Raw genomic sequence first — 11,895 nt, forward strand, 5'->3', positions numbered from 1 at the left:
ATTGCAGTTTTTTCGATATAAAAACTATTTAAATATACATATATAAATAATTTGACATAACACTGGAGAACATGGGCAGCAAACAAACTTAATATGGATGCCGAGAGTCCCTGCTTTATAAGGTTTAACCTCAACATTTATACATTTACTATGAGAGAGATTTCACAAGATTAGAAGGTGTTCCGGTTGAACACAGAATTCTATAAGTTTCACACTGGAGTACATGGAGAGTAAACAACCTTAACATGGATGCCGAGAGTTGCTACGTTACTAGGTTTAACCTCAACATTTACCAACTTACTATGAGATTTTTCACAAGAGTATAATGTGTTCTACCTAAACACAAAACTCGAAAAGTTACTCACTGGAGAAATTTGAGAGCAAAAAACGCTTACATGGATATCGAGATTTACTGTTTTTCTTGGTTTAAACTCAACAATTAGCTGCTTACTATGAGAGAGGTATCACAAGAGCAGAAGGTGTTCCGGTTGAACACAGATCTCGAAAACTTTCACACAGGAGAACATGGAGAGCAAACAACCTTAACATGGATGTCGAGAGTTGCTGCTTTACTCAGTGAGTGTGTAAACTTCTACTAGTGAACTTGTCAAAGTGAAACTGTCTCTGTGGACCGGAGAGTCTTATTATGTGAAACGATGTCGTCTCTATTATCTACCTTGCAGCCAAGAATTTAAGTTATTGGCTACTTTTATATTTCGTTATTAGAAAAATTTTTTATCATTCACATCGCTTTTCCATTCCCTATATTAATATTCTTGAAATCAATATACAAGTACAAGTACATCATACCACGTATCTCATAACAGACTTTACCGTTATTGCATGCAAAGTTTTATGTTAAACAGTACTTTTTATTCTGATGTATAGTTTATATGACTTCTTTACTACTGCGTTAAGTTTTTTTTTTTCATACGGTTGTACTTAATTTGTTGGCAAATTAATTTTTGTACAATTTTCCTGTTGCTATTAAGTTTACCCATAAGACCAAAGTAAAGACGCTCAGCCAAGTCCACCGAGAAATGCACGATAATTGACTCGATATCGTCTATATAGAAATGAAGCTTCTTGTAAAATTTAAATCCTGTATGTCAGTTCTCTTTCGTGATATAGTCAGATAGCCAGACGTACCTACCCAGCCAATCAGAAAATCAAAATTTATTTATTTATTCACAGTAAACAAAACGAAAATTTATAATTTTTAAGTGTAAAATTCTGAATTGTTATATATGTTATATCTATATTTAATCTCCGAAATAATTTAGCGTACCTAGTTGGCATGTCGAGATTACAATTTTTGTAATAGAAAATTGTTTTATGGAAACCTCAAGTTACTATCGTACGTCTTTTATTTATTAATTAATATGATCTCTATCACCTCTGTGAAGGTTAGAGTTTTGTTTAGAAATATCAGAAAATTAAAATCCAGTCGGGTGGTATAGTCACATTACAGTTGACTTTTAATTATCTTTCTACCAGTTTTGTTCCATGAATACCGGAACAGGCAAATGACCCATGAGGACGGGTTATATAATTCTAAAAGGTCCCCCCTTATTTTTCAAAAATATAAATTGTACCTGTACCTGTCTTTATATAAATCATCGCTTGCAAATATACAAAAAAATTTCGAAATTACTTTGCATTTGGTCTCAATTGTGCCTCCTGAGGAAATGGTATGATGTGATGTATATTAGAGTGTTGGATATGTGACTAAAAGATTATGTTAAATGTTTATTATACTTACAAGGAATATTGGATTTAATACAATGCTATGTTTACTTATTAATAAATTAAAATCTGGTCTACACATTTTGGTTTCTTTTTTGTTTGAAATTTAGTGTTACAGGTACTTAAAATATTGTGATAATATTTTTACTCGTTCCAGAAACCGAGTTGCAAAAAGAATTTATGAAGTTTAATATTTCGTATTTCCAGGTTTTGTACTTCAACTAAATGATGTTTCATATTTTAGTCAAATTCAATTAGTTATTATTGGTGTTGCAAAAAGGATTAAAATTCATTGAACACAGAGCGATTAAAACAGAGCGAATAATAAAATTAAGAATAACTGTGTAATTCATAAGAAAACAATGTTACCATAATTAAATGGTTCTACCAGTTAGGAAACCTTGAAAATATGAAGCCTTATAAACTTGGCTAAGTTCCAACAGTCTGAGTAGGGCGGTACTCTTGTAATATAATGAGTTGAACTGTTGTTGACGGGTTACTCATTAACATTGATTAATTGTTGATATTTAAATTTTATAACCTAAACTAAGGCTTTTTAATTAAACTATATACACAGTTTAAATAATTATTCTAGTGTATACACGTTGATCAATGTCACTGCTGTCACAACCAATTAGTTTAGATGTGATAAGGCGTCACAGAAGTGCGTATATGCGCTTATTTAAATACAATTCTAAGCAAGAAGCAAACACTCAGTTGTAATATGATATAATAATCGTTGGCATATTTACTCTGCTATGACAGTATTGGGTTAATATTAAAGGTTTTCCAAGAAGGATCACTCCCTTAACTTTCTGGAAGTATTTTCTTTCCCTGGAAAATATTTTAATTACCATCAGCGAGCGATAATATTTCATCAAATTATGCTACAAATAAAATACAGGTGTATGTGAGGAAAGCCATTATTACCCTGATAGATACTTGCTGTATTATCAAGCGTTTGTTTGTATAAACCCCACATAATGTATAATTTATGAGGAAGGGGTTAATTAATTTCATAGACAATAATTTAGAATACAATTAAGAAGTAGCACATTTACTTAAATAAAGAGCCTGTTTAGTCTTAATAAGTATACGGATCAATGAGATGCAAAGCACTATTTATTTAAAATAAAGAATAAAACAAAACATTAAGTTATCTTTACTAAAACAAAATAATAACTTTAACCAGTAAAATGCGAATACAATACCTCTAGCCTATGAATAAACATATGTTTAACGAACATTTTGACGAGAATTTCAACGAGGATCTAAACAAAGTTGTGAATATACATGACCCTGAGGTCTGAAACTCTTTACAAACCAACTCGATCAACATATATACAACTCCGTCTATAACTTTACAATGTTAATGTGGGAAAGTAAAGCTGATCATTAAGGTTGAAAGGATTAAAATGCTTAATTTATTTAAAAAATAACTGAGTTAAATAAAAAACTACTGGAATACTTAAACGAAGTCATAAATATACACAAATGTCATCCCCTTTAATATTTTTTCATTTGGATTAAGTTACTCATCTATCAGTTAATGGTATCACCATGACGAAAGTATTATAAAATTATAAACTTTAAATGTGTCCAAAAATGTGGTATTTAGGTGGCATTCAACATTTTCCAATTTAAATCTCATCTAAGTCACCTGTCAATTTAAATGAATATAAAAATTAGGAGAATGGTAAAAATAGAGATAGGCATATCTTACCTAAATGACAAGAAATACATATTTGGCTTAAATTGTACTTTCTCACTCTTAATGATCATATTCGATGCTAATTCATTTATAAATATAATCGATAAATGATCTAGTGTTAATGAATGATTTATTCTGGAACCGTTCTTCAGCTAAGTCCATAATAAGTAGTGTTAGTGTTTTTGTGTTCGTATTGGTGTATTTTTATGGCTAGTTGTAGACGAGATGTGTGTGACGTAATCACACAACATGATTGTTGTGGTCTCTTTGACATAATGTGCCACATGTATATTATGTGTACTGTAATCTAGTATTATGATTGTTATCAACCGGAGAAAGAGGTCGGATCACAGATTTCAAAAGGTGTATTTTTATACATTTATTACAATATTTTAATTTACAACTATTTAATAGTTCTTAAAACACTTCGCGCCTTATACTTTTTGAGAAGTTATTACTTTATCTGTAAAACGGATAAAATATTTAAATGAACTTGAATAAATTGTTAATAAAATTGTGTAGTGGATTAATGTATAAAAGGTTACTTTATGAGCATGCAGTTAATGAAACTACTATTGTATCCTAGTACTGGCCATTATCATAGTGTCTCTAGAGAATTGTCCGGAAAGGTTTCTATTGGAACATCTCTTGTAACTAATCAGTTACACGGCCATTAGCCCTGAATAGGATTGTTGCTGTAACTAGGGGAGCTCGTGTGCACTGCGAGTTATATTGTACTGCGGGTTCTTTCTAGAAGCACACATTTACAGGGTGTACTAATAATGCTTTGTGTTTGTGAGCAATAAAAAGAAGAATTACAAAGTACATTGTTTTTCCAGAGGAAGAGAAATGCATGAAAAGACATTTGCTGTTTTTCTGTGGTCACCCTAAGTGATACTATTAACTCGTTCGACGTGGTTTGTAGTCATTGATGCTAACGATTTTCCTTTCTTTCATCCAACTGTTTTACCTTCAACTCAGTTACTGTCATAAACTAGTCGTATAACTGTGAAAAGAATTGGACGATCGGTTCCACCTCTTAACTCATACACGTGGGAATATTTTAATACTACTATTCGAACAGCTTGGAAAAGCAATTAGAAGAATTACGAATCTTTTGGTACCGTGGGCTACAAAATGAAAAAGTTAAACAAAAGTTAACTTTTTAAATAATGACAGTGAAATGCATGTTCGTGTTTGAAATTGAAATTCGTAATTCTAAACACATAAATTTTCAGTTTAAAAGTTGTAACTGCAACGAAAATTATCTACATAATTAATTAAAGGTCCAGGTCATGAGTGAATGTAACAACGTGAATTATAATAATTGTGACTTTCTTTCCTCCAAAGACAAGTGACAAAAAGTTTTATCTTCTCTAACAAGGGATGAGCTACTTCAGACCAATTATAAAGGTTGCTAGTTTGCTTTTTGGAATCCATTATTTATAATGACTTTTTATTATAGAATGTAGAAGTTAATGACCAATGTTGTTGTTTAATTAAATATAAAAAAACAGCAGTTTACAGTAATAAAAACAAATAGGACATTTCAGGAGATAAATATTGGCTGCCAATCCGCAAGCTTATATATCCGCTCTTTTTTACATGCGATTAGTTTAGTCGCATTAGGCTGATTTTTAATTAGGGTGAATTATTTTAGAATTATTATAAATTTACACAAAAATCTATTTATGTTGTAAAACATTCGCACAAACAGGATTTTTACCTAGTCTAAACTGTTATCTTACTATTAAACAGGCTGAGTTGAAATAAATTTATATTAATCCCCTTCCTTTAATTTTTTTTTGCTTATGTGGCTAATGCCTGACTGCCATCTTAGATTTACAGGTCACACTAGTTAGAAAAATGGATAACTCAATACGAACCAAACACGTTTAGCTTTTCACAGCTAGGCCGAAATAACTTTTAACTATATTATCAATTTTCTAATATAGTGTAAAATGACATACTCGGATAATAATCAACCCCTTCGTATATAAAGTACGTGCTGTATCGGGAGCGCAATACTTATACTTCAAACTGTATTAAAATACACCACAATACACGTTTCTATCTTGACATTTTCCAACGTAAAGATGGATTGTATTTTACGTTATTTTAAATTTCCTAGACCTTCATAATTTTGATAAATAAACTATTAGGGAGTTTCAAACATTACTAGCCTAACTAACTAGCCTCTTAAAAGGTTACTTTCAATCAAGTTGTCTAGTTGTCAAATATAATTGTATAAGCGCTTGTCCCGTACAGTGCAATTTTAATCTTGGCTCTGAGGTCATCAATTTTCAGTAGGATTAAAATTATGCAAAAAATAATTTGCTAAATTATAGTCGGACCTTGCGCGCTTTAGACACACCTTAGCATACAAAATGCAAAATCCACATATGGTTGGGTAGTACATACTTTTTTTTTTGTAAGGAGACGCCGATCCCCTTTTAAGCCTTATTCTGTCCGCCCTCATGGGCCACTGGCCTGTGCGAGGATCTTATAAAAAAGAATAAGGGGGAGAGTCGATACAGTACAAGGTCGATGGTACTGATAAAAAGTGCAATGGTCACTGACAGGATTTGAACCTGCGTTATCTCTAACTCAGACCCAAAGTCCAACGACTTAGACCGCTCGGCCATCGCCACTCCCACAAAATAAACAAACAAACAAACACAATATAAACACACAAAATAAACAGGATTTATTATTGTTCAGTTCAGAGCTTTGATTTTAAACGTGTTATATTCATGGTCATGAATACATCATAAAGGTTAAAATTATGTTTTAGTTAAATACACTATATAGTGCATAATGGGGTTAAAGAATGAGTTTTTAAACATGTGTAGGAAAAGTACACAGTACTTAGTGGACAACGATCTTCGGACTTTTTCACGCAGAATCATCTAACGACAAAAAATATTAAAAAAACATATTCAATATATAACTATCTATATGTATATATTATCGTTAATATTTTCACAACTGAATTGTAAATTAATACATGAACCATATCATGAGAATTTACATGAATTTTTACCGTCAATAATAAATTACGACTTTACAATACGTCAACAACATGACATTACAAAGTGAACAAAGTAAAAAACTATGTGAATAGAATGTCATACACAGGATAATAAGGTCACATGTTTGACAAGATTTAACATCGATTATTGGCTATACGTGATCTGAGCTTGACAACCCGGTGATATGTCTGTATGTGAGTTCTACAATCTTAAAACTGCTGTAAATTATCAGGCACTACACAGCAATCCTTTGTGTTATGTTTGTGCATACACGTTCGTTACTTGTAATAAACCATATCAATCGAATATAATAGTCACGATAGTAAGACCACATGTTTGACAAAACGTAACATCGATGTTAGCCTTCGGTGATTTGAACTTGACAACTGGATGATGTGTGTATGTGAGTTTGAAAATCTTAAAACTGCTGTAAATTATCAGGCACTACACAGCAATCTTTGTGTTATGTTTGTGCATACATGCTCGTTACTTGTAATAAACCATATCAATCGAATATAATAGTCACGATAGTAAGACCACATGTTTGACAAAACGTAACATCGATGTTAGCCTTCGGTGATTTGAACTTAACAACTGGATGATGTGTGTATGTGAGTTTGAAAATCTTAAAACTAATGTAAAATTTCTTTGTGGTTTGGTTGAGCATACATGCTGGTAACTAGTAATATACCAGATCAACTCGAATATCACTCACAGGAAGATCACACGTTTGGCAAAATTAACATCGATGTTAGCCTTCGGTGATTTGAACTTGACAACCCGATGATGTGTGTATGTGAGTTTGAAAATCTTAAAACTGGTGTAAAATATCTTTGTGGTTTGGTTGAGCATACATGCTGGTAACTATTAATATACCAGATCAACTCGAATGTCACTCACAGGAAGATCACACGTTTGACAAAATTAACATCGATGTTAGTCTTCGGTGATCTGAGCTTGGAAAATTCGATGATGTGTGTATGTGAGTTTGACAATCAAGGCCCACACAGGAATACTTTGTGATTTGTACATGAAATGCAAGTAATACATGAAAGTAATAAATGAAAGTAGGGGAATCCCTAAATAAAAATTACAAAACTGTTTATCATTTCTGTCATGTCGATGATTTGACAACAGAATCGATGATCGCAAAGCAAGGCAATATAGGCAATAACTCGGATATATGCATTTTTTTCAACCTTGATATGTATTGAAACTAACCCTGGCAAATCTGTTAGTTATGATAAAATGATTAAGCTAGGTTTAAACAAAATTAAAAAAGATATCTTATTAGTCCGCGTACACCTAGTATTTCAGGCCGTGAATTAATTGAATATACAACTTTTTCAGTCTGTAAGCAAGTGACATAACAAAATTTCGTTTGCTACACATTATCCGTCTGCAGTTGATCATACTGATAAGGTTGAGGGTAGGATTTTATTTCAACACAGGAAACGGGTGTGAATAGAAATCTAAGTCTAAAAGTTCATTATAAAACTTGAGCTGTTTTTATGTGGTCACCGCAGTAACATTAATCATTAAATATTAATGTAGTGCAATGTACGAGTAACATTTAACATGAGAGGTGAGGTCGGCCTGCATGGTTTGTTACACATCTCTGCCTTTGGTACTGAAAATATTACTTCAGTAAATTATATGTTTGCAGTTTCACAATAATTTATTATTGATAAACTTTGATAGTTAATATTCGATGAGTTCCAGAAAATTAAACTATTACAATTTTGATAATTTCTGGAGTGAACGTTGTTACAAAATTGAACAGTGAAACAAAGTGACTAAAGCTGGTAGTTTGTGAAAGTGGCGCCCAGTTTCAATTGAAATAAATAATGGACCGCGCCCAATACACCGGACAGTTAATTGGAAACACCTAATTACACGTAGATTAGCAGATGTTGGAAGTTCGCTTACCCGCCGAGCTACATTCACTCTTTGTACAGTTAGTCTACGGACATGTTTACACAAGAATAGATTTGTAAATATTTCATAGACAGCTTTGACTAAGATAAAAACTGTTAAAAGTTAACATTGCAATCTAGGTCAATCTAGAGCCTATAATTCACACATAAATGATTCACAATTGCTAAAATATGAGATAGTTTATCCTCATCCAACATGCCGGCTTATTTTATATTACCACGTATAAATGTATACAAGGTAGTATTGCACTTGTCTGCTTCGATCTGGAGGTCAATATTCAAACATCAATGATTCACTGTTAGATTCACAATGGCACACGTTTGTAATAAACCATGATTGAATATTGGCTACAAGGAATAATTTTACTACAAGGAATTAATAATACAAGGAATCGATTTTACTAACGAAATTATGTTGAAAGAACCTATGAGGTTTGTGCTATTTGAGCACATTTTACATAATATGAACTTCACTGACATTTCACTATGTAAAGCTCAGGATATATGATCAACTTTGGGTTGGGAAAATATTGTGGTACATGCAATGTACCACAGAATAATGCTACATACAACAGTGCTGGAAGATGGCAATGTTTGATATAACACAAGTTGATCTAGAGTCAACCACAGACTCAGACTAGAGAGTTTATCTAGTGTTGCCAATGACGCAGTGTAGCGGTTACAACGGTTATCGCAAGATAACCAGATCAAGCACCTCGAGCGTGGCTGCTGCTTGGATGGGTGACCGCTGAGCGAACCTGTCCTTGCAAGCAGCTCACCTGCCCGGCCATTCGTGGTGGTTCAGAAGTCACCTTTAAGCCGCCCTCACTTCTTCTGGTAAAATAAGACATCTTTACTTTAGAGTCACATTGTCAAGTTGTGTTAGACACATGGTATCTATCTATAAATGGGTTTCTACGAATATTACTAGCAATTAACCATTTAAGTGTTACCAGTCGTGATCGTGACGCGTTAGAGCGCTCCAAAAGCGATAAGTAAGTGAGCGCTGCTGGGGTGACATCGCAAGTGAGCTAGCTGCACAGCCACGACATCGTCAGGATGGTTGTGCGGTCTGATGCGCTGTTTCGGTTTTGTTGCGGTCTGTGTGCGCACTAATGAGAGCTAATGGTCTGCGGCAAAGGCTGTGAACAAACTTTGACCTTTAGAAGTATCATAGGGAACAAGGATGATATTTGCATTAAAATGGAGATGGTTTTTGATACCTTGAAAAATTTAATTAGAAATTTTGCATAAAAATGCATTCTTGCGTAAGCAAAATTAATTAATTTTATAATTGAGCATACCCAACCATTGCATTTGGCCGAGCTTCATTGAAGTCCATCACTCAGTAGCATGACCCAATTTCTCTTTCATCTACCGAAGAATTTAAAATATTTTTTCTTTATTATAGTCTTTTTATCTGTTCACAGGACATCTCGACAATTAAATGAACCTTGAATGTTGTATGCAACTTCAGCTAAGCCTATAAGACGATACAATTTTTGATTGGACAAAACATTACTTACTGATATACATTTAAAAGAGGTTTTATAATTTATCTTATCAAATATCATAATAAACTACTTTGGAGTACACCACAGGATAGACAAACTTCCAAATCGTAATGTTAGGACAGTTAAGTTAAGGAAAATTGCCCTCTCTAGTTTACAAAATTTAAAGTTATAAAATAAAATGTAAAACTCGGCCATGATTAATAAAATAGGGTCTAAATTACACTGTGCTTTAATTTTTGTAAATATAGGATTCTTCATTTACAAAGTAAGAGAAATTTAAATTTAAGCAATTTGCTCATTTCTTATTTTTATTTCATCAGGAAAACTATGATTTCTATTGATATAAATTATGATAGGAATGAAGTCCAAGTAGCTGCCTAACAGAGAACGTAGTCTTGAATCCCTTAACTAGCCCACAAAGGAGGATTTAGAAAATCTTTTCTCAGCATTTGGATGTAACAGCATCCTTTTTAAGTGTATCGAAAAATAAACGACAAAATACTGAAATAACTCTTTCACTTTTTAAATCTCTTAAAAAATAATACTGATTGATTTATTATTAAATTTTAAACAAAGTATTACTCTAGCTTTTCTGTTTTAGTATAAAATATTTTCAAGATAGTAATTTTTTTAATTTTTTATTTTGAAATTTCACAACAAATTTATACCTTTAATTAATAGTTTTAACTGTTCCTTTGATTGAAAATATAAATGCCAACTTCATATGTATTTTCATTAACCATTTTTGAGATGAAATGTTTTAAATAAAAACATTTGGTAGTAAGTGCACATGCTTATAAGAATAAGTTTACTTGTTTTATTTGTTTCTCCTATAATTTACTGAAGTTATGCCACCCTCTCGTGAAGCACACTATATAATGGGATCAGGCAACGATGAGTTAGGAGAAACAGTCGTTAGACGGATGCGACGTTTTGAGTTTTGACAGAACGAATAGTGTTTCAAACTTCATACTTGTGTGGTTGAGAAGTTCTTTAAACACGGAGTGTGAAAATCTATAACGGTAATTATAATTTTGGAAATTTTCAAATTTTTATTAGTCATATTATTATTGTAAAAATGGTTCTATTATTACTCGCTGTTAATAGCATTTCATCCACTACCGTGTCGGTATCTGATGAAGTCAAAGTCAATAAACACCAAACACAATGACGAGGTATCCAGGTCAGCTTCTGATATGATGTGACAGTTGGTGAAATCACTTCTACGCCATTTCATATAACTGATTGTTTCAGTTTGATGCTTTACTCTATTTTTAGAAAGTTTGGTACATAACTGTTCTTATTAGCTGTCTTATCACTGGCCACTGCATGCTGGTCAGAGTCATCGAAACTGAAATTTACATGCAATGCTATGAACTTGTTTAGACTGATTTGCCCTCATTGGAGACTTTAATTAAAATGTTTTTATATTGTTTCATTTGGTATACTGACTCAGTCAGAAGCAGTCTGGGCTAAAACAACGGTAACAATACATTTAAAATCATAACAAATAGTTAAAATGAATCATTAAAAAAAATTAATTATAAAGAGAAAAAGAAAAACTAATTGGATTACTCCAGGAATAATTGTTTCTAGAAATAATTTACGGTTGTATTGGGAACAATCAAAACTATCAACAAGTGTAGAATTCAAAAATTTTGTAAAAAAGTATAAATTAATTTATCGAAAGGTTATTAAAGCGGCCAAAGCCTATGAATTAAATAAAGCAATTAAGGTAACAAAAAATTTACAAAAAACCGCTTGGGTATAATTAATAAGCACAAAACTAAGGCACCCAATAAACCTATAGAAATTGAAATCAATCGGGAAATTATTAAGGACCATTCAGATGTGGCAAACATTTTTAATGACTTTTTTTTCTAATGTTTCAAATCAAAATCTTAGCTGTTCTTTTTGAAACGAGTCAAACACCAAGTCCCGTCATGTCAATGGCG

Source organism: Homalodisca vitripennis, chromosome 2, assembly GCF_021130785.1.
Source record: "Homalodisca vitripennis isolate AUS2020 chromosome 2, UT_GWSS_2.1, whole genome shotgun sequence".
Lineage (NCBI taxonomy): Eukaryota > Metazoa > Arthropoda > Insecta > Hemiptera > Cicadellidae > Homalodisca > Homalodisca vitripennis.